Raw genomic sequence first — 22348 nt, 5'->3', positions numbered from 1 at the left:
TGAAATTGAACCTTGATGAATCTATTTTCATATGGATGAAACGAAACGACCATATGAGCAGTATACTGAGAAATATTAAAGTTCTCGTGAGACAGGGCCAGAACGGTTTCTGGGTCCCCTGACGCGACTTTGAAAATTTACCATAAATTATCCAGAAATAATTAGGAGTCATGCCTTATATTTACAGATTCCATTTTGAGTCTAGTTTCATTAGAAACAAACGGAACCAGTATTAAAGCCCTGTACAGAGAGATATTCAAGTTGTAACGCACAAAGGTCAGAGCAGTCGATCCCTGTAACATGGGTGACTTTAACTAATAAACTGTACCAATTGGCCCGACCAAAAATTCTAGAAATAAATCCATGGATGGGTATGTGAGTCTAAATTCAGGTAAAATTTACGAAACCAGTTTCCAAGTTTTGAAACTCGAGATATGATTTTTAAGGCGACGGTGACGCAGTTTTCCAGCCTGACTGGAAATGACAAATTGGTTGGTACCTTGAGAGGATTTGGCCGTTAACCTCTCGTGTCCGACACCGGCGACGGTCACGAGTTAGGGGTGTTACACCGAGCATGGACATATTGCCTATTCGTCATGAGCTCAAGGTACTTACCCGATTCCTATCCGGGATTAACTCGATAATGTCGCACACTCAGTGCCAATTGTAATACAAGAGCATATAGTGAATCCGCACACTTAGTGCTATATATTTTCAGCTCGCACACTTAGTGCTATAGAATCAAACTCGCACACATAGTGCTGTACAATTTTAAACCCGCACACTTAGTGCCAATCTTGTCACCGTGTCCATTTATACCCGCACACTTAGTGCCGTGACCAATACCTTATGCATTTTGTCAGCTTTTATACATTCAACAATGGCATCATTCCATACACATACATTTTCATTTACACATCAATTCATTAAACACAATTGCATATATATTATGATCATTTAAATCAATACCAAATATATGCTTAATGACTTACCTCGGATGTTGTCGCATCGCTTTCAATGGCTATTCAATTACTTTGTCTTTCCCTTGTCCAACTTTGGTCCTTTGAGTTCTTGAGCTAGTTCACACAAATTTAACTTATTAAAACTCATTATGCTAGCTTATGGCCGAATATTACAAGGAGTTTAAATGGTCATATGGCCACCCTTTTGCTTGGATACACATTGGTCATGCACATTTTATATTACATCAAGCAATTCAATACAATTCATTCAAGCATCAAGGAAAAGCTAAGGCCATCAATAGGCTACCTAAGGCCGAATATACACATCAACATATGTATTCGTTCATGTGGCCGAACATACACATCCATGTTAAGGTCGATTTCCACACTTGATACATTCAACAAGTAAGGTCGCTTGTATCGACTCAACACCAATTTGATTCAAGTTCACAACTAGGCTAGTATGCATATATACACTAGTAAATCAAACACTAACATTTGTACTTCACCTTACTAGCACTTCTCATTCAAATGACATGAACAACGAACATAGTTTCCTTTTATTTCCTACCATGGCCAAATGCCATACAACACCATACCATGCATCATTACAAGCTTTACTTTTAGCATGCAAATAACATCCACAAATCCACCTTAGTTGAACCTTAACTCATCTTCATGCCTCACCACCACAACATCAAACATCAAACATCAATGATACCAAGAAGACAACACCCATGGCGAATATCATCCCCATTTCATGGTAAAGGTTTAGACCATGGGTTAGGTGGAACTCAAACTATCAACTAAAACATGCATAAATCTCATGGATAACATCAACATACCTTAGTCTAGCAAACTCCCATGACTGATTTTCTCAAGCTCCCCCTTTCTTTTTAGTACATTCGCCAAGCAAGGAGAAAATGAGAGAATGAACACTTTTTTTTTTTGTTATCATCATTTTCTTTTTCCATTTCTTTAATGCTAACTTTCTTATTTTATTGTTTCCTACATGCATCACTAGTCTAACATGTTGGAGACATGTTTCCACCCATAGCATGGCCGGCCATCATGCTTCATTTTGGCTAATTTGACATGCAAGGACAACACTTTCCCACATGTATTAATAGGCCACCTTACATTTGCCTAGCACATTTCTAAATTTTCTCACATAAGTCCTATTTGATAAAAATTCACTTACAATTAACAAAATCCAAACATGAAATTTTCACACATGCATATATACATATAATGAGCATCAATTATGATGGTTAATTATTATTATGACTCGGTTTAGTGGTCCCGAAACCACTTTCCGACTAGGGTCAATTTAGGGATGTCACACATGAGGTCAAGAAATAGTTTGATAAGTGATTTCATATGTACTCAATTTGTCGAGCTCAATCGGAAAGAAATTAAAGACTAGAGCCAAAGAAAAAACAAAAAATGGATGTTCCTGTATTTTTGAAGAGAAACCAACAACAAAAGTGAGGAAAGGAATGGAAAAATAAGATTCTAAAATAGAATAGATGATCAAATGGATGCAAGGATCAGGATTGGTAATTATGGAGTTCACACAACAAAATAATCTCAAAGAACCAAATTACTTGCCGAACATATATACATCCAGATCAGTCCACATTAACTTCGAGAAGTGAAGATGAGGAATGGAACAACAATGAAGAAGAGGAGGATGAAGAGGCCACAGAACAAAAATTTCGAAAGGGGGAGGATGATGATTAAGAGGCGGCATTCCAACCGCAATACTCTATGCCAAAAGGACCAATCATCCGAAGCTCAACCCGAAATACACAATCATTAGGAAGGGGCTTTGCTCGAGGACATGTCTCGGGAAAAGCGAAGGCACTGATGGAGAGGGGGTAGATGCCCTATTTTGATGATTTTGATGATGAATGAATTTTAATCTTTAGATTGTAAAAATTTAATTTTGGATAATTTTTAGTTTGTTGCTTTAGGAGTAGGATTAATAATAGACTTTATATTTGTTTTGTTTCAAGATTTTTATGTAGGAACCCCACATGAAAGAAGCACAAAATTTTTGAGCTTATAACAAACAAGGATAGAAACACCCACCGTTAGACCATTGCAATGTCAATATTGATTGGGTAACTTCTTTCCTTATTTATTCAGGGTTGAACATTAGGGCAATGTGCTATCTAAAGTGTGGGGGGGATAACATAGGAAATTTGTTCTTAATTTTTATGCTTTTCTTTTAATTTTTATTATTAAATGTTTGCTTGAGCTTGTAGAAATACAAGTGATTGGTTAGGAGCATGTATATAGGTTAGTTGATTGTGTCTACTATAAATTTGGAATGATAGTGAATGATTTTAAAATTTCAATTATTAGACTACTAATTTCTATATATTACATTATAAATAGGCATTGAGTAATTGAATATACTAATTGATACAGAAAATATAGGGAAACGAGCCCCACTTTTAAACTTGCATTCACTTATATGCTTTCCTCCACAATACTTGCAAACTACTTTATTCACATAGCAAATATCCCTAGAATACCTAAAGAAGTAGAGAACTGATTTTGGGGGTTTCTCGAAAATTTAGGTGGAGGTATTGAAGATGATCTGACTGCATTTTGTTCCCATTAATTTCTAACCTTGAACCTGTCTTGCTTTTTATCAATACATTCCTTCTCCCTTTTGTCTTCACATAAATTTGTCTCATGTTTACCCAATTTATCAATCAAATATCTTTGATCATCTGTCGTACTAATATTTTGAGGATAAAGGGAGTGTTGAAAGAGACACAATCGGGGGTAGAGATTTTTGAGACGCAGGATTCACTCGCCAAAACTTTGGAAACTACTGATTCATCATGTCGAAAAAGGAATTTTTTTCATGTCACTTTCTAGCATTTGTGGAACTGACAGACTGTGACTCACGTCCTGTTCGGAAGCTGAAACCTTACTATCAACTTCATCTGGTATGGCATGATTGGACTTAACCGACATTGTATATCTATAAGGAAAACAAAGTCAGATCAAATCAGAAGCATCACACAAGTACAGGTTATTGGGGCATGTATTATCTAGACTCTACACGTGTTACGTTTAGTCCTAGAATCGACTAAACCGTAATACCACTTAATGTAACACCTCTAATCCATCCTCAACATCAAAATCAAGTTAAGGATGTTACAACAAATAACAGAATGTTTATTATTATTTTATTATCTTGATTGAACAATCTGGTTAGACAAACGAGAATTTGGTTAGTATAGAACTAAATTTCTATAACTTGTCAGACTTACATTTATGAAGAGAGAGAAGTGCTTAGTCACAAGGAATGAGGGGTTTGGAGGGAAATCAAACTTATCCACAAAGTTTTCCTTCTGAATATATTTGTATAAATCAATCTTTGGCTTCTTGAGTAAGTTTTATGCTTTCTTTAACAACCATATTTTCTTCCCAAACTTTCTTTGAAATTTTCTTTTAGAAAATACTAGACTTAAGACTTGCTTGAAGATTTGGGTTCACTGTACTCATGTAACTCCATCATCGTTTGGTACCTGGTAAATATCAATGAAACTCAAGTTATTTTGATAACTATTTATGGCCCCCTTAGGTTTTATGCTTTAGGGTCAGTTTGAGGTGTAAGGGAGAAAACTTCTAGATTCTGAGTTTGTTGTTAATGTTCTTATTAAACTTGTTTAGTTTTTTTGGTAAACTGATATGATAAGTAAACTTTTTATATTATAGCTCAAGAAACTCCTAAAGACTCTCATGATAAGGGCAAAAGTCTTATTTTCTAACGTTGTTGCATTTTGTTGGTGAGTTCCTCCTTGCCTCCATGTGTGTGTATAATGTTCTTGTTTATATTTGATTGAGATAAGCATTCTTATCCTATAAGATGATATGTTTGTGTATAGCTGTAAACTAAAAAATATAAAGGATATTTCCTATATAATTCATCACCTTTTTACTTAAATTTGTTGTTAAAACCAAGTAATTATTTAATAAGTTAATGAAATATATGAAAATATGAAATTGGGACATAGAAATTATTAAAATGTGATTTTATGCTTTATTATATAGTTGTCATGCGAAAATGACTTCTTTTATATTAATTTGAGCATATTATATTTTCAAGCTATAAAGTGGGCCATGCATTATTAAATTAAATAATAAAATATAAAGTTATATTTAATGATTTATTTTAATATATTTCATTAATAAATTGGGTTTTAATTAATTAATTAAATTGATTAATTAAAGTGGTTAAATTATATTCTTTGGTCCTTTAAATTATCTACTATTGTTGGACAGGTCTGAGAGCTTTATATTGATTACAAAACCATCCAAATGGAGGACCAAGTCAACCCAAAATTCGGCTGCATGTGGATGTTTATAAATCAAATTTTGGTTTAATTACACAAGGTCCTTGAAGAGTTGAAGAAATCATAGATTTACCCAGAGATTTGCAATTAACCGAGTCCTGATCCTGATGATGTTGTGGCACTTAAATCAAGCAAAAATAAGTCACACTCCCACAAATCATGGCCGACCACTCTTGGATGAAGTTTCAAATGATGGACACTCCTATTTTTAGCAAACTAGCTCCCTTGCCTCATCTATAAATAAGACCCAATTTCTCACTTATCCATCAACCCTCACTCATTCATCATTCTGTCCTCTCTCAACTCTCTTAGCTTTCTTTCCCCCTCATGCCTATAATCATCTTTACATAAAGATTTTTAACAAATTAGCCTCTTAAGAGCCCTTGGTTGGCCGCCTCGGAAAGCCATCAGTAAAGGAGCAAAGCGAAGGAAAGAAGGAGCCTTCGTCAGTTAGAGTCTTGGGTGACAGCCACTTTGATTTGGGTTTAATCTTTATTTTCTTTCACTTAATTCAAGAATGTTTCTATGTGTTTACTATTCTTTTTTACAACAATGATAGCTTAATTTTATTTAAGTTAGCATGATTGCTTTGATTAAATAAAAATTATTTGATTCATGCTTATAATGTTTTCAATTAAAATCAAGTCTGTATTTCATTCATACGTGATTGAAATGCACCTGAATTAGCTGAGTGATCCTAACCAGGCAATGGCTAATGGACATATAATTGAAATGTACATGCTCAATTTAGATCCTAACCAGATTAAATTGTAGGTTACATAACAACCCTAACCAGGCTCTGTTATCTGCATAGTTTTTAGATTTGTGGGATTAAACTATTTCAAACCTAACACGTCTCTGTTACATCGCATGAATACTAAGAAACTCTTAATAAATAAGGATTAGTAAAATGCGTATTTACTAAGTAAAGGATTCTGAAATGACCTAATGTGGTTTCCAAACTCATGAAAGATCGAGTTGCCATGGAATATTTTTTCGAATATTGATAAGCATCTTGATAATAATTTGAGTTTAATTAAAGTAATTGTCCTAGCTTATTTATGTTATAATTGTTGCTTATTATGTTAATTCTGCTAAAATCTATTTCATTTATATAGTTGCATGTTAGGATAAATCACATTAGGGATCATTGCATCTAGATTAATTTTACATAATTTCAATCAATACTTCCAAATCAAATGGTGTTTCTATTTAGCAAGTTGTTAATAATATTTTTATAATTGAGTGACTTAGCACAAATACAATCCCTGTGGAGACGATAACTCGATACTTACTTATTACTTGATAACGACTATGTACACTTGTACAAACTTGAGTGTTACAAGTTTTTAGAGCCGTTGCCGGGGATTGTCAACTGTACGCAATCCCATCCTTATTGCTATTGGTAGGGATCGATGCATCAAACAATATGCTATGGTGCTTTCCAATGAGTTAAAGCCAGGAATTAGAAGGCCAGATATTGAGGCAACCTAATTCAAATTAAAACCAATGATGTTTCAAATGCTACAAATGGTGGGCCAATTTAGTGGTATGCCTACGGAAGATCCACATCTCCCTCTTCAATTGTTTATGGAGGTGAGTGATTCATTCAAGATAGCCGGTGTGACAGAAGAAAAATTCAGGTTGAAGTTGTCTCCATACTCGTTGCGAGATTGAGCACCAGCATGGTTCAATTCATTGCCACCAAGTTCCATATCTACATAGCAATAGCTAGCAGAGAGATTTTTGGTTAAGTATTTCCCGCCTAGCAAAACCGCTAAGTTGAGGAATGAGATCACAACTTTCCAACAATTGGATGATGAGTCTTTGTATGAGGCTTGGGAGTGATTCAAGGAGTTACTTCGTAAGTGTCCTCATCATGGGATTCCTCATTGTATCCAGCTGGAGACATTCTAAAATGGTCTCAATGCACATACAAGATTGATGGCAGATGCTTCTGCGAATGGTGCAATTTTGTCTAAGTCTTATAATAAGGCTTATGAGATCATCGAGAGGATCGCGAGCAACAACTTTCAATGGCCAACAAATCGAACAGCTTCAGGAAGACGTATACCTGGAGTTCATGAAGTTGATGCTCTCACTTCGTTATCAGCTCAGGTATCGTCTATTTCCTCTATGTTAAAGCAGTTTATCGCTAATGGTGCTAATAATTTTGCAGCTCAGCCACCAAGTCCATTTAAAGTAGTTTCCTGTGTGTACTGTGGGGAAGGTCATTCTTTTGAGAATTGCCCATTAAATCCCGAGTCAGTGTACTATGTGGGGAACCAACACCAAAATAGGAGTGGATAAGGACCCAAGTCCAACTTCTATAATCCTTCATGGCGTAATCACCCCAACTTTTCTTGGAGCAACCAAGGAAATGGACCAAACAACAACTTTATGCTGCATAGACTCAACCAATCTCAAGGGTTTAATCAGCAAGCTCTAAAACCACCTCAAGCTGAGGCATCAAACAATTTAGAGAACTTGTTGAAAGCATACATAACAAAGAATGATGCCTTGATCCAAAGCCAAGCTGCAACACTAAAACAGTTGGAAAACCAAATGGGCTAGTTAGCTATGGAGCTTCATAATAGACCGCAAGGAACCTTGTCGAGTGATACTAAGAATCCAAGAAATTTGGGTAAAGAAATGGAAATGGCATTACAAAGTGGTAATATTATGGAACCTTGATTGATTGAGGTCGAAGATAAGCCTGTTGAGAAGAATCAACCAACTACTAAAATTCCTACACCAAAGGAATCAGAATCTACAAAGATTGACAAGGTAAATCCTAACTTAGTGAATTCAAATACTTTAACATCTTCTTTGGATGCAGATTTACCTACTTAGAAGAGTTGTCCAGTTCAACCGAAAGTTCAATCACCTCCATATCTGCAAAGATTGCAGCAACACAAGTAGAAACAGAAGGTGAAATTCAAGAAGTTTTTAGTTTTTCTAAAGCAATTACACATCAATATTCAATTGGTGGAGGTTTTAGAACAAATGTCGAATTATGTGAATTTTATGAAGGATATACTATCCAAGAAGAAACAACTGAGTGAGTATGGGACTGTCACCTTGACAAAGGAGTGCAGTGCGTTCCTACAGAACAAGCTGCCACCGAAATTGAAGGATCCAGGAAGCTTTACAATACCCAGTAACATTGGTGAATCTTACTGTGGTAAAGCTTTGTGTGACTTAGGAGCAAGTATCAGCTTGATGCCTAAATCTATTTTCAAGATGCTAGGGATAGGAGAACTAAAACCTATGATTGTGATGCTCCAGCTAGTAGGTCGATCTTTAGCATACCCCGAAGAAAAGATCGAGGGTGTTTTGGTAAGAGTTGATAAATTTATTTTTCCTACTGATTTCATTATTCTATATTTTGAAGCAGATAAGGAAGTACCAATTATTCTTGGAAGACCTTTCCTAGCCACGGAAAGAACGTTAATTAATGTGCAGAAAGGCGAACTCACCATGTGAGTTCAAGACGATTAGTTAACTTTTAACATTCTTAAAACGAAGAAATTTCATGATCCGAAAAAAGAGTGTTCAGTTATGGAAGAGATAGAAACCTTGACTTCTATTGAAAGTAATTTTGAAGAAGATCCATTGGAGAAAGCCTTAGGGTTTGAACCTTTGGAGTATGAAGAAAGTGAAGAAAACATGGTTTTGGTGGAAGCCAATCCGAGAAATTTTATTCAATCCACATGGTTTGAACCATTGGAGTTGGAAGTCAGAGAATTTGTGCAACCCAAATTGTCAATCGAAGAACCACCTACACTTGAACTAAAGGTACTTCATTCCCATTTGAAATACGTTTATTTAAGTGACTCTTCCGCTTTGCCTATGATTATTTTAGCAGAACTGACAAAAGATCAAGAAGAGCAACTAATTTCTATTCTAAAGAAATTTAAGAAAGCAATTGGTTGGACCATAGCTGATTTTCGAGGTATAAGCCCTTCATTTTGCATGCACAAAATTATTCTAGAAGAAGGTGAAAAAGCTCGAATTCATGGGCAACGAAGGCTCAATCCTATTATGAAGGAAGTTGTGAGAAAAGAAGCAATCAAATGGCTAGATGCAGGAATCATCAATCCTATTTCAGATAGTTCGTGGGTAGGTCCGGTACAGTGTGTGCCTAAGAAAGGTGAAATTACGATTGTTGAGAATGAACAGAACGAATTGATCCCAACAAGAAATGTTACTGGTTGGAGAATTTGTGTTGACTACAAAAAGTTAAATAAAGCCACTCGGAAGGACCATTTTTTGTTGCCTTTTATGGATCAGATGTTAGATCGATTGTCAGGTAATGAATTCTATTATTTTTTAGATGGTTATTTGGGATATAACTTATAATTCTCTAGAACGACATATTTTTATGTGCTAATTGCATGATTATTTTGAGTATGACCTACTAATTGGAGCTATTTATGGTCTTTTATCTTTCAGGGACTAAATTGGAGGCATAAGTAAATTTAAATACAAAAAGTGTAAATTTGAAGATAAAATGGGCCAACACGTGACATAGGGAAAAAGGTGGTGCCAAAAATACAAGTATGGAAGACGTAAAGGCAAAAGTGTAAAAGAAGAGATTTTATAACACAAGACTCTATTTAATGTTTAATTATATTGGGTAATTATTAAAGACTATTATTTAGATTTAATTTTAAGATTTATTTTCATTTATCTTTAATTATATTTAATTATCTTTATTTATTTGTATATATCTTGTAGAATTTAATTAAGAATAGGCTAGGTTTCTTAGTACTATAAATAGGGAATGGAGTGACACAAATTGGACGGATCTTTTTCTATAAACACTCTCTCCCCATAAAGTTTAGCCTTTTTGTTCTTTTCATATTTAAATAAAAATTCCATTTCCATTATATTTGTTTGTTTTTCTTCAAAAATCACGAGCCACTAAATCTATCTAGCCGAAGGTTGTCAAAGTTCCCCAAAAAGGGTTCATGAGGCTTCGAATCCGTACTTAGTGTTCTCGACGAATATTCATCGCTTTTTCGCATTACGAGGCTGACCTTCTATCCATGTCCCTTAAAAGGTAATATTTTCAACGTATGCAAAGGAGACCACTTTGTATGTTTTGGGAAGGTTGCACAACTGGTTCGTTAGCTTATTGCATCAGAGGTTGGTCAGCCCAAGAGACAAAATGTCGTAGGATTTGCCACTTAGAAGTGATGATCTAGCATAAGATGATCCCACAGAAGCGATTGTTGGCTAGAGTCAGGTTCCACTAAATTGTAAGTCTAAATTCTTGGAGTTGGTGGTCGTAGACGTCCTCTTCCACTATAACTGGCTTATTCTGTTTGAGAAGGATCACCTAAAAGCTGAGGATTGAACCCAGGGCGGATCGAGAGAACCAGAGGCTAGAATCTCTTTATAAGAACACCTTTTCCTCAACTTTATTTATTTCTGCTATTTTTAATTTTTTAAATTACAATCAAAACTTTTAATTCTGTTTTTATTTTATTTTTTCAGATCAAAACTTTTAATTTTGTTTTTTTTTTATTTCTTTTCCAGGTACACAGGTTTTCTTGGGCACGATTCTGACCAGGATTTCGAGGAACAGCCAATTGTGCAAATCCAGTCCATGAGGATTTGACCTTACTTCCCTTATACTATTGTTTTTATTATTTTCAATATTTTATAGGGATAGGATATTTTTGGTGCTCTCAACGACCGCACCAAATTTTGGCACCGTTGCCGGGGATCGGTAACGTACTAATCTTGTTCTTTGTTTCTTATGACCAGATCTGCTCTAGGTACTCTTGCATTTGATTCAGAGATTGAAAGGACTACAAGAGCTTATCACAAGGAAACAAAGCTAAGGAAAAAGCAGTTAGCGGTGGTTGGGATTCAAAGTAATCCACCGCCAGAAATTGGAATCGATGACAAAGTAGAGTCTAGGGTTAATGAAAACCTTACTCAAACATTTGAAAGCGAAAAAGTAGAAGTTGATTCACCAAAAGAAGTGTTTAACGCTAGGGTTAATGAAAACCCAAATCTAGCACATCAACCAATGGCTTAAACGATTCGATAACTGGCCAAAGCTCCTGCAGAACAACCTCCATTGTGCATCATGTATCCTACTATGGATACTAATTTTGAACTGAAGTTAGTTTAATCTAGTTACTACCAACTTTTCGTGGGTTGCAAAATGAAAATCCCCACAAACATTTGAAAGAGTTTCATATAGTTTGCCTTAGTATGAAACCTCAGGGGGTAACTGAGGATCAAATTAAATTGCGCGCTTTTCCTTTTTCCCTAGCAGATTTAGCTAGGGAATGGCTATTTTATTTACCTTCTGGATCTATTACAACTTGGGTTGATCTTTCTTAATTGTTTATCAATATGTTTTTTCCAGCATCAGGTGCAACTGAGTTAAGAAGAGAGATCATTGGAATAAGGCAGAAAGAAGCAGAGTCTCTCTACGACTATTGGAAGCGATTTAAGAAGTTGTGTGCAAGTTGCCCACAACACGGTATAACAAAACAATCTTTTCTCCAATATTTTTATAAAGGCCTGAAACCCATAAAGATAAATATGGTTGACGCCGCTAATGGAGGAGCGTTGGTCAACATGACTCCCTAACAAGCAAGAGACTTGATTTTCACGATGGCTACAAATACTTAGCAATTTTGAGCCAATCCTAAACCCTCTAAAAGGGTTCACCAGCTAAGTAATTCAACCTTAGAAGATAAAGTTGATAGACTTACTAATATTGTGAATTCTCTTGTTATAGAAAAAGCAAAACCAGCCCGAGTATGCGGAATATATGCTACACCTGAACATACAACTAATGCATGTCCCAGTTTGTATGATGATACTATGGCTCATTTAGATGCTGTGGGAAATTTCCCTGGTCCACCACAGAGGCGATATGACCCTTACACTAATACCTACAACCTAGGATAGAGGGATCAGCCTAACTTGAGTTATGGGGCCAATCCATGATATAACCAGCCATACCAAAATTGGGTTCCACAATAGCCACGAGATTTAAGTAATTCTCTAGAAACTTTGGTCAATAAATTAGCAGCTAATATGTTTGATTTTCGACAGAAAATCTAGGCATCAATAAGAGAATTGACCACTTCAATTGAGAAAATGAGTTCTCAAGGGAAGCTACCGTCACTAACAGAACCAAACCCAAGACAAAATGTGAATGTAGTAACGTTGTGAAGTGGAAAGGTACTGGAACCAATTCCTGGCAGGAATCTTAGCCAAGAAATTGCTTAGGAAAATCCCGAAAATGATGAACAGGTCCGAGTGTAAACCCCATTGTCGAAATTCAACCTCCATTTCTAGGATGATTAACTCAATGTTAAAAGGCCAAAGAAGACAAGAAGATCCTCGAAACATTCAGAAATGTCAAGATCAACATACCACTGTTGGATGCCATCAGACAAATTTCGTGGTATGCCTAGTTCCTTAAAGAACTCTACACCAACAAACAAAAATTAACAAGTAATGAAAAGGTAAGTGTTGGTGAGAATGTATCTGCAGTGTTACAGTGGAAAATGCCAGAAAAATGTAAAGATAGGGCCATGTTTGCAATACCTTACAAGATAGGCCATTTGGGAATTAAAAAGGCTATGTGTGATTTAGGGGCCTCAATAAATGTAATGCCTTATTCTATATATGAATCACTTAATGTGGGTTTTTTGACAAAAATAGGTGTTATCTTTCAGTTGGCAGACAGGTCTATTGTGCATCCTAAAGGAGTCCTCGAGGACGTATTGGTAAAAGTTAACGAACTTATTTTCCCTGCAGATTTTTATGTGATAAAAATGGAGGAGGACATCACTCCTAGATCTTCAGACCTCTTGTTGGGCCGACCTTTCCTTAGTACAGCTAGCACCAAAATCGATGTTCAAAGCAAAACACTTACAATGGAATTTGATAGGGAGATCGTGAAGTTTAATGTTTATGATGCTATTAGTCATCCAAGCAAAATTTTGAGCGTAAACTGTGTTGACATAATTGACTCTTTAGTAGAGGAGACTTTTGAGTCCATTTATGAAGATAAATCTGAATTTATATTTGATGATTCTGAATCTGTTAATGAATTATTGTCTCCATCAAACATTAAATTTTTACCTTCTATTGTGCAGGCTCCAGATTTGGAATTAAAGCCGTTTCCCTAACATCTTAAGTATGTGTTTTTGAGGAAAGGTAATACCCTACCGATTATAGTTTCAAATAAACTTTCTAAGCTCGAAGAAGAAAGTTTGATCCAAGTACTACAAAATCATAAGGAGGGGATTGGCTGGACCATTGCCGATTTAAAAGGGATAAGCCCTTTGGCATGCACACACAGAATCTACTTGGAGGAAATCATAAAACCAAGGCAAGAGGCTGAAAGACGATTGAATCAAAATATGATGGAAGTGGTAAAGAAGGAAATAATCAAGCTATTGGCTGCCGACATAACCTAACCCATTTCTGACAGTAGATTGGTAAGCCTAGTACAAGTTGTGCCCAAGAAAACGGGCGTGATAGTAAAGAAAAATACTGAATGTGACTTGGTACCAACTCGAGTACAAAATGGGTGGCGTGTCTGCATTGATTACAGGAAGTTGAATTCTTACACTAGAAAAGATCATTTCTTTCTTCCTTTTATAGATCAAATGCTTGAGCGATTAGTTGGTAAAACTCACTTTTGTTGTCTTGATGGATACTCTGGTTTCTTCCAAATCCCAGTTGTACCAGAGGACTAGGAAAAGACCACTTTTACGTGCCCATTTGACACATTTGCATACAGAAGGATGCCATTTAGACTTCGCAATGCACCAACCACCTTCCAGAGATGCATGATGAGTATATTTTCTGAATATGTGGAAAAAATTATTGAAGTTTTTATGGATGATTTTATTGTGTATTGGAATTGTTTTGACGAATACCTTAAAAATCTCACGATAATTTTAAATAGGTGCATAGAATTTAATCTTGTCTTGAATTATGAAAAGTGTCATTTTATGGTAGACAAAGGTTTGATTCTAGGTCATATAGTTTCAGCAAAGGGAATTGAGGTCGATAAGGCCAAAATTGACATTATAAATTCTTTGCCATATCCCTCTACTGTGAGGGATATACGTTCTTTCCTTGGCCATGCAGAATTTTACAGGTGATTTATAAAGAACTTCTCAAAAGTAGCTGAACCATTGTGTGAATTATTGCATAAAGATAAGAAATTCAAGTTCGGCCCAAAATGCAAGGAGGCATTTGATACACTCAAGCAGAAGTTGGTGTCCGCTCTTATAGTACAAGCACCAGATTGGAACTACCCTTTTGAAATTATGTGTGTTGTAAGCAAACGTAGTGTGGAGGCCGTGTTAAGGTAAAAGATAGACAAAGAACCTCATGTCATTTGCTATGCCTCAAAAACCCTAGATGCTGCACAAAGCAACTACACCACCACAGAAAAAAAACTCTTAGCTATTGTATTTGCTTTGGATAAATTTCAGTCATATGTATTGGGATCTAATGTGATTATTTTTTCTAATCATGCAGCTCTTAGGTACTTGATCGCGAAGAAGAAAGCAAACCCAAGGCTCATTAGATAGATTTTACTGCTCCAAGAATTTGACATAGGGATTCATGACAAAAAGGGATGCGAAAACTTGGTAGCCGACCACTTGAGTAGGTTAAAAATACCTGATGATGACACTCCTATAAAGGATGAGTTCTCTAAGGAGAGCTTATTTTTGATCGAGTTTATTACCTATGGTATACAGATATAGTAAATCTCTTAACCACAGGTTTGTTGCCTACTGAGTTAGCACGTTCTATGAAGAACAAGCTTAGAAGGGAAGCTCGACATTACATTTGGTATGACCCATACTTGTGGAAACACTATTTAGATCAGATAATAAGAAAGTGTGTTCTAGAAACTGAGGTAACCTCTATCCTCAATTTTGGTTTATACAATGCACCTGCAACCTTTCAACAATGCATGATGGCAATATTCACTGATATGGTTGGAAATTTTGTTGAAGTTTTCATGGATGATTTTTCTATTTTTGGTAACACTTATGATATTTGTTTGAGTAATTTTGCTATGGTACTGAAGATATGCAAAGAGATGAATCTTGTCCTTAACTAGGAAAAGGGATTGTCTTAGGGTATAGAATTTCAAAGAAAGGAATTGAAGTCACAAAGCAAAGGTGGATGTAATTGAAAGATTACCGGCCCCAATGAATGTGAAAGGAGTCAGAAGTTTCTTAGGCCATGTCGATTTTTACCGAAGGTTTATCAAAGATTTTTCAAAAATTTCTAAACCATTGTGTTCGTTGTTAGAGAAAGATGCAGTGTTTGATTTTAACAAAGCATGTTTAGAAGCTTTTGAAGAGCTGAAAAAAGGGTTAATGTCAGCTCTAATAATCATTACACCCGATTGGAGCACACCTTTTGAGTTGATGTGTGATGCAAGTGATTATTGTAACACTTCGAACCCGGCCTAGATGTTATGGCCGAATCCGGTGTGTCACATTGAAGTGTTTTTCGAAAACCTTGTTTTCATTGAAAACCCTTCTTTAAGATAAAAACCTTGGGTAAAATCCCAGCTTGTGTTTGTTGCTTTCAAAGCGAGGTGTATTTTAAAAAAAACTATTCCTCTTTGTATGATAATAATTACTTTGTAAAATCTCTTTTCAGTTGCAGAAACGTAGTATTTAAAAACAGTTATGGTTTAGAAAAACCATGTTCTACTTCTAACAAATATAAAGCATAAAAATAATAATAATCCTAATTTGAAATATTATCTAGAGGGAAGGCCTTATTACACCCCAAATAAAAAACAATAGTCTAAAATCAAAATATTAAGAATTACATAAAAGACTAAGTCTAAACTTTTTGCTAGTTTGCCACCTCCGAGTCCCTCCATCCGTCGAACTGCCTATTGAGGATCACCTGAAAAATTTAAAAGGAGGGGGGTTAGTTTCGAAAACTAAGTGTGTACAACCCTCAATGAGTATAAAGCAATCATTAGTCATTTTGGGCCTTAGCCTAATTCAATAACGGTGGTCTTTAGGCATTCGCCCATATTAGCCTCAGTTGGGCCGAAGCCCACATCGCAATAATATCACAATAATATCATACATGCAATGTTGTGCAACCCACCCCAATATTCCAATCGCTACACACCAACTCCTTCCCTCGGTACACATCATGTGGGGATATAAATATCGACTCACCCATCCGATACACATCAATGGTAGCCCGGTTGTGGTACTACCTTCATTGCAGCAAGCTGCTAGTCACATATTGGGCTTGATAGCCGCCAGTGGATCCACGGTTGTCAAGCAACCATGCGATCCTAATATACTTCCTCCGTTCCATAATTCCCAACCCATATGCAACCTAAACAGAATATCATATGTATGCAGCAGATATACATGTAACATCCATAAGTCTTACATTCAACACTTAGGGGTATTTTAGTCATTTTCGCCCTTAGGGGCATTTTGATAATTTTACAAGTCGAGGGTATTTCGGTAATTGTACAGGTCGAGGGTATTTCAGTAATTTCACAAATTAGGGGTCTTTTGGTAATTTTCTTTCTTATGGGTTTTTACTTACCTTGGCCCGTTAACAAATCTCCGTTGGCTAAGATGAACGGATACTATGCACCAGGTAGGATTCCAGAGAATAGGAGGTGAGTCATTGAGACCGCTTAAGTACCAAGGTCTCCCTAAATCCAATCCTAGACATGCATATACTCGTTGCCACACCTTAACCTTATGACTTGTCCATGGTCACACTTAATTAATTAATTATGTTTTATATCTGTTTAAGGAGTTATCATATACTAGGCTCAAAACCCCTTACAAAGCCCAAACAAGTCTACGTACATGCATATTGCCCACTAGGCCGAATCTCATTCATATGACCCATTAGGCCCAAATCACATTTATATGGCCCATCTGACCCGAATCAATTCCAAGCCATGTAGCCAACATGACTAGTTCATCACTTATTATCAAATCAACAAATTTGCTTATTTTGGGCCCACAGCCCGTTGGGCCCATTTAGCCCATTCTGGCCCAGATGACCTACCTCTGTCAACGTATCTATTTCCCCCTTACGAGTGTTCGTGCACTCGCAAGACTATCATAGCCAGACTTTTCAGCTTTTCAACATTTCGGCTTTTCGGCATTTCAGGATTTGTCGATCTAACGTGTGTGCAGTGTATGTACACACCCTCGGTTTTATATCAAGCTATCATAGGGTAGAAGTACACACCTTATCACCTGGAGTACTAAGTATTTGTAATCTCTCGAACCTATATTTAACATTATACTCCATTAGTCACATCCCATTAATTCAAAATAAATCTACTATTTACCGAATAACAACCTATACTTGCCTTGACTAGATTGATTGGCTGCGATCTGCCTATGCAACTCGAAATCTGACATAGTCCCCCTTTCGCATCTAGGTGGAAAGTCCCTAACGGATGACACCTTACATCGTTTAAACTTGGGAGCCTATATCCTAACCTCTCTACTAGAACCCCCTTTTTCCATCAACTAATACTCAACCAACGATCACACTCTTGAATGAGAGGGAGAAGGAGAAATAAATGAAGAAACCATAGGTTAACGAAAGTAATGGTATTTGAAAGGATAAAGAAAAATCAGCTTTTAAAAGTGTAGAAACGAAAGAACTTAGAAATATTTAACAAAAACCGAAGTAGATCTAATCCACTTACCGATCGCGAGATCACTTGCCAACAAGAAATCAACCCCCACAGTGTATGAATTGGCTTTTAAATGAAAAAGAAACAATCGGCGAAGCTAAAGAGGGAAGAGGTTGATTCGATTAAAATAGGGAAGAAAAGATCAAGAGTTTGGCTTAAAGAAAAGAAGAGGTCAAGGGTTTGAGATTACTCAGGTATTTGCAAAAAAAAAAAAAAAAAAGAGTCAAGAGGTTGGAAGAAATTTCCCCAAAGAATATGCTACTGAAGCACACAAAACAACAAATGCCCTTACTTGCCCATACGACACACATATATACTAAATAAATAAATAAAATAAAACCCACACGCCTCAATCGACTTAAATTCGTCAAGCTAAATTCCCTTCAATTTCTCCAATTTTATCACCATCATATCCACACTTAATCCTCATCCTTATCTCCACCGTAACCTTGATTTTGGCCAACAATTCCGATTTAAATTGCATTCAAATTGCTTCCACCGAATGGCAATCCTCCTTTCTGTTGAGTAGCAAAATTAAATTCCCTTTTGCGCATGAAACCACTCAAACTCCAGCCCTCCAACTCCCCCAACATGCTGCTGGCCACTGCACCGCCACCTATCTTGTGCTACCACTCGGTTACAGTTAACTATAAGGCTTATATGCCTAAGCCTCAGTTTCCTTAAAGAATAAAATTTTAAAACTTTTCCAGGCCTGGGATTCGAACTTGCAACCTCTCAAATCCATAACATGCTTCTCACCACTGCCCCCCACACGCTCTTGTGCCATATTTAATCGCTAACTATTTTTAAGGCCTATTAATCCGCAACCAGGTTATCCTAAAAATATTTGCTACCATTCAGATTTGAACCCCCAATCTCTTAGCTGCACTATACGTCCCTTGCCACCACGACACCTACCTTATTCGTGTCGTTTCTCCTCCCCAATTAATTATAAAGTCTTTCTGCCAGCCTCCAGGATGTTTTAAAAAAAACCCACCACAATTTTTACTTATGTCGCGACTTGAACCCAGCACCTCTCCTTACTCCTAACGCCACCATACCACTGGGCCAAGCGCATCCTTTGTGTCGAATTTCCACCAAACATATTTATAAGGCCTAAATGCTAGCTTCCCTACTAATCATATGCGTAATAAAAAATTTCGCCAAGGCCAGGACTTGAACCCTAGACTTTCTACTTGCTACCAATGCCTTTTTCCACTAGGCCAAGCGTTTCCTTGTGTCAGATTTTACCAGGCCTTATTAATAAGCCCTCCATCTAATGCTCAGGGTCCTTTAGAAAAAAATGCAAAATTTTGCTAAAGCCCTAGATCAAACCCATAACTTTTTCCACACTACCAACCCTTCCTAAATCACTTAATAATTAAACTAAGCATGCAATTTAAACACATTCAAGTTATTTAAGCCACCTTCTAACCAATCTCAAACTCAAGGACCATTACTTCTAGGCCCAAAATTCAGGGTGTTACAATTATGCTGTTGGAGCTGTGATGGGTCAAAAAAAAATTAAAGTGTTCCACCCCATTTACTATGCAAGTAGAACCTTGACTAGAGCCCAACTCAATTATACAGTAACTGAAAAGGAACTATTTGTTATAGTTTTTACTTTTCACAAATTTTGTTCATATCTTATAGGTGCCAAAGTTACAGTATTTTCTGACCATGTGGTCATTAAATACTTGCTCACGAAGAAAGATGCGAAACCGAGGCTAATTTGTTGGATACTTTTACTCTAAGAATTTGACCTTGAGATCCAAAACAGAAAAGGTGTTGAAAATCAAGTAACCGATCATCTATTGAGGTTGGAGCAAGATGAGGTAACTCGATCACATGGGCCTATCAATGAGAATTTCCCAGATGAGCATTTATTTGAGGTGAGTCAAACTAATGAAACACCTTGGTTTGCTAACTTTTCCAATTATCTTGCATGTGGAATAATTTATCAAGAAATGACATACCAACAAAGGAAGAAATTCCTTCATGATAGTCGGTATTATTTCTGGGAGGACCCATTCTTGTTTAAATAGTGTGTAGATAATATAATCTAAGAGTGTGTAGCTGAAAGTGAGATTACTGAGATTTTATATCATTGTCATTCATTTCCAAGTAAGGGACACTTTGGTAGTGCACGTACTGTAGCAAAGATTTTGCAAGCAGGTTTCTTTTGGCCTACACTATTTAAAGATTTTTATGTTTATGTGAAGAACTACGATAATTGTCAAATAACTGGAAATATATCATAGAGGAATGACATGCCCTTAACAAATATTTTGGAGATTGAATTATTAGACGTATGGGGCATTGACTTCTTAGGACTATTTCCTTCTTCATATGGGAACAAATACATCTTAGTTGCTGTAGATTATGTGTCCAAATGGGTTGAAGCTAAAGCATACCCTACATATGATGCTAGGGTAGTCATGCGATTCTTACATAAGCATGTGTTTACATGATTTGGGACACCAAGAGCTATTATTAGTGATGAAGGATCTCACTTTGTGAACAAATGGCTTAAGTGGATGCTTGACAAATATGAAGTGAAGCATAAGATTGCTATTGCCTATCACCCTCAGTCTAATGGGCAAGTTGAAAGAGTGAACCGTGAAATCAAAGGTATCCTTGAAAAGGTAGTATGCCCTAGCAAAAAGGATTGGTTTCGAAGGCTTGATGATACATTATGGGCCTATCAAACAGCATTTAAGACACTATTAGGAATGACTCCTTATCAGTTGGTTTTTGGGAAGGCATGTCATTTGCCATTAGAGTTGGAGAATAGAGCTTACTGGGCTTTGAAGAAGTTAAATTTTGATCTTAAGCAAGCCGATGAGAGAAAGATGTTACAACTGGATGAGTTGGAAGATTTGAGGTTCTTTTCCTATGAGAATGCCAAAATGTGTAAAGAAAGATAAAAAAGATGGCATGATAGTCATATACGACCTTGTAAGTTTAAAGAAGGCCAGAAGGTTTTGTTGTTTAATTCAAGGCTGAAGTTATTTCTTGGGAAGCTGAAATCCCAATGGAAAGGACCTTATACATCTATCGAGTTTATCTTTATGGAGCTATTGAATTATACGACAATTACGGAGGTACGTTTAAAGTTAATGGTCAATGTCTCAAGCATTATTGGGATGGTGACATTGAGTGAGTTGAATCCTCGTTCAAATTAATAAACCCTTGATTTTGTATGAACTCATTTTGTAAATAAATAAATAATTAGAATTTATTTCTTAATTTAGTACATTTAATTAATTCAGTCTAAAAGAGATTAGAACTTAAGTGGGACTGCTGTGACCCCTCCAACCTTTCCTGGGAATTAATTTAATGCAATTTGTTAATAAGAAATTTTCTAATTAAGATTTAAAATGTTTTTTTTCTAGTTTAATTTATTTTGTTTAATTTAAAATGTTTATATTAATAAAGGGGGTCAAATTTGGCCAAATTACTAATCAGTGTAACACCCCAAAACCCGAGACCATCGCCGGTGTCGGACCCGAGGGTTAACAAACCAAGTTCACATGTTTTTGCCCACCAATTTGACATTTCCAGTCAGGCTGGAAAACTGCGTCACTGTCGCCTTAAAAATCATATCTCGAGTTTCAAAACTCGGAAACTGGTTTCGTAAATTTTCCTGAATTTAGACTCATATATCCATCCATGGATTTATTTCTAGGATTTTGGTCGGGCCAATTGGTACAGTTTATTAGTTAAAGTTACCCTGTTACAGGGATCGACTGCTCCGACCTTCGCGCGGTATAACTTGAATATCTCTCTGTACAGGGCTTTAATTCTGGTGTCGTTTGTTTCTAATGAAACTAGACTCAAAATGGAATCTGTACATATAAGATATATCTCCTAATTCTTTTGGATAATTTATAGTGAATTTTAAAGTTGCGACAGGGAACCCAGAAACCATTCTGGCCCTGTCTCACAATAGCTTTAATATCTCTTAACCTGTAACTCCTATGACCGTTTCATTTCTTCCATATGAAAATAGACTCATCAAGGTTCATTTACATAGCTTATTCACTATCTAATTCCATTCCTATGAATTTTGGTGATTTTTCACATTCACGCCACTGCAGCTGGCAGCATCTGTTTTAAGATAGGACTCACCTATTTGGTGGTCTCCATGATTCAACTAGCCTTACCATACATAGGTTCATATATGATCATTTTAACCGTGCCAATGGCTGATCATATGACCAACATTCTCATTTCAAGCCATAGCCACATCATGACACAAAATATATACATACAACCCACAA

The 22348-nt window shown here is 36.3% G+C and overlaps 1 non-coding gene across 1 annotated transcript; it reads right to left on the bottom strand.

Annotated features, from left to right (window-relative positions):
* Positions 1 to 7120: 7120 nt before the first annotated feature.
* Positions 7121 to 7227, bottom strand: LOC128284617 (small nucleolar RNA R71). The gene has a single exon (XR_008275041.1). It is a non-coding gene; the product is annotated as a small nucleolar RNA R71 (small nucleolar RNA).
* Between the last annotated feature and the right edge of the window lie 15121 nt (positions 7228 to 22348).

The sequence above is a fragment of the Gossypium arboreum genome, chromosome 11 (genome assembly GCF_025698485.1).
Source record: "Gossypium arboreum isolate Shixiya-1 chromosome 11, ASM2569848v2, whole genome shotgun sequence".
Classification (NCBI taxonomy): Eukaryota; Viridiplantae; Streptophyta; class Magnoliopsida; order Malvales; family Malvaceae; genus Gossypium; species Gossypium arboreum.
This window is presented reverse-complemented; position numbering and strand designations above follow the sequence as displayed.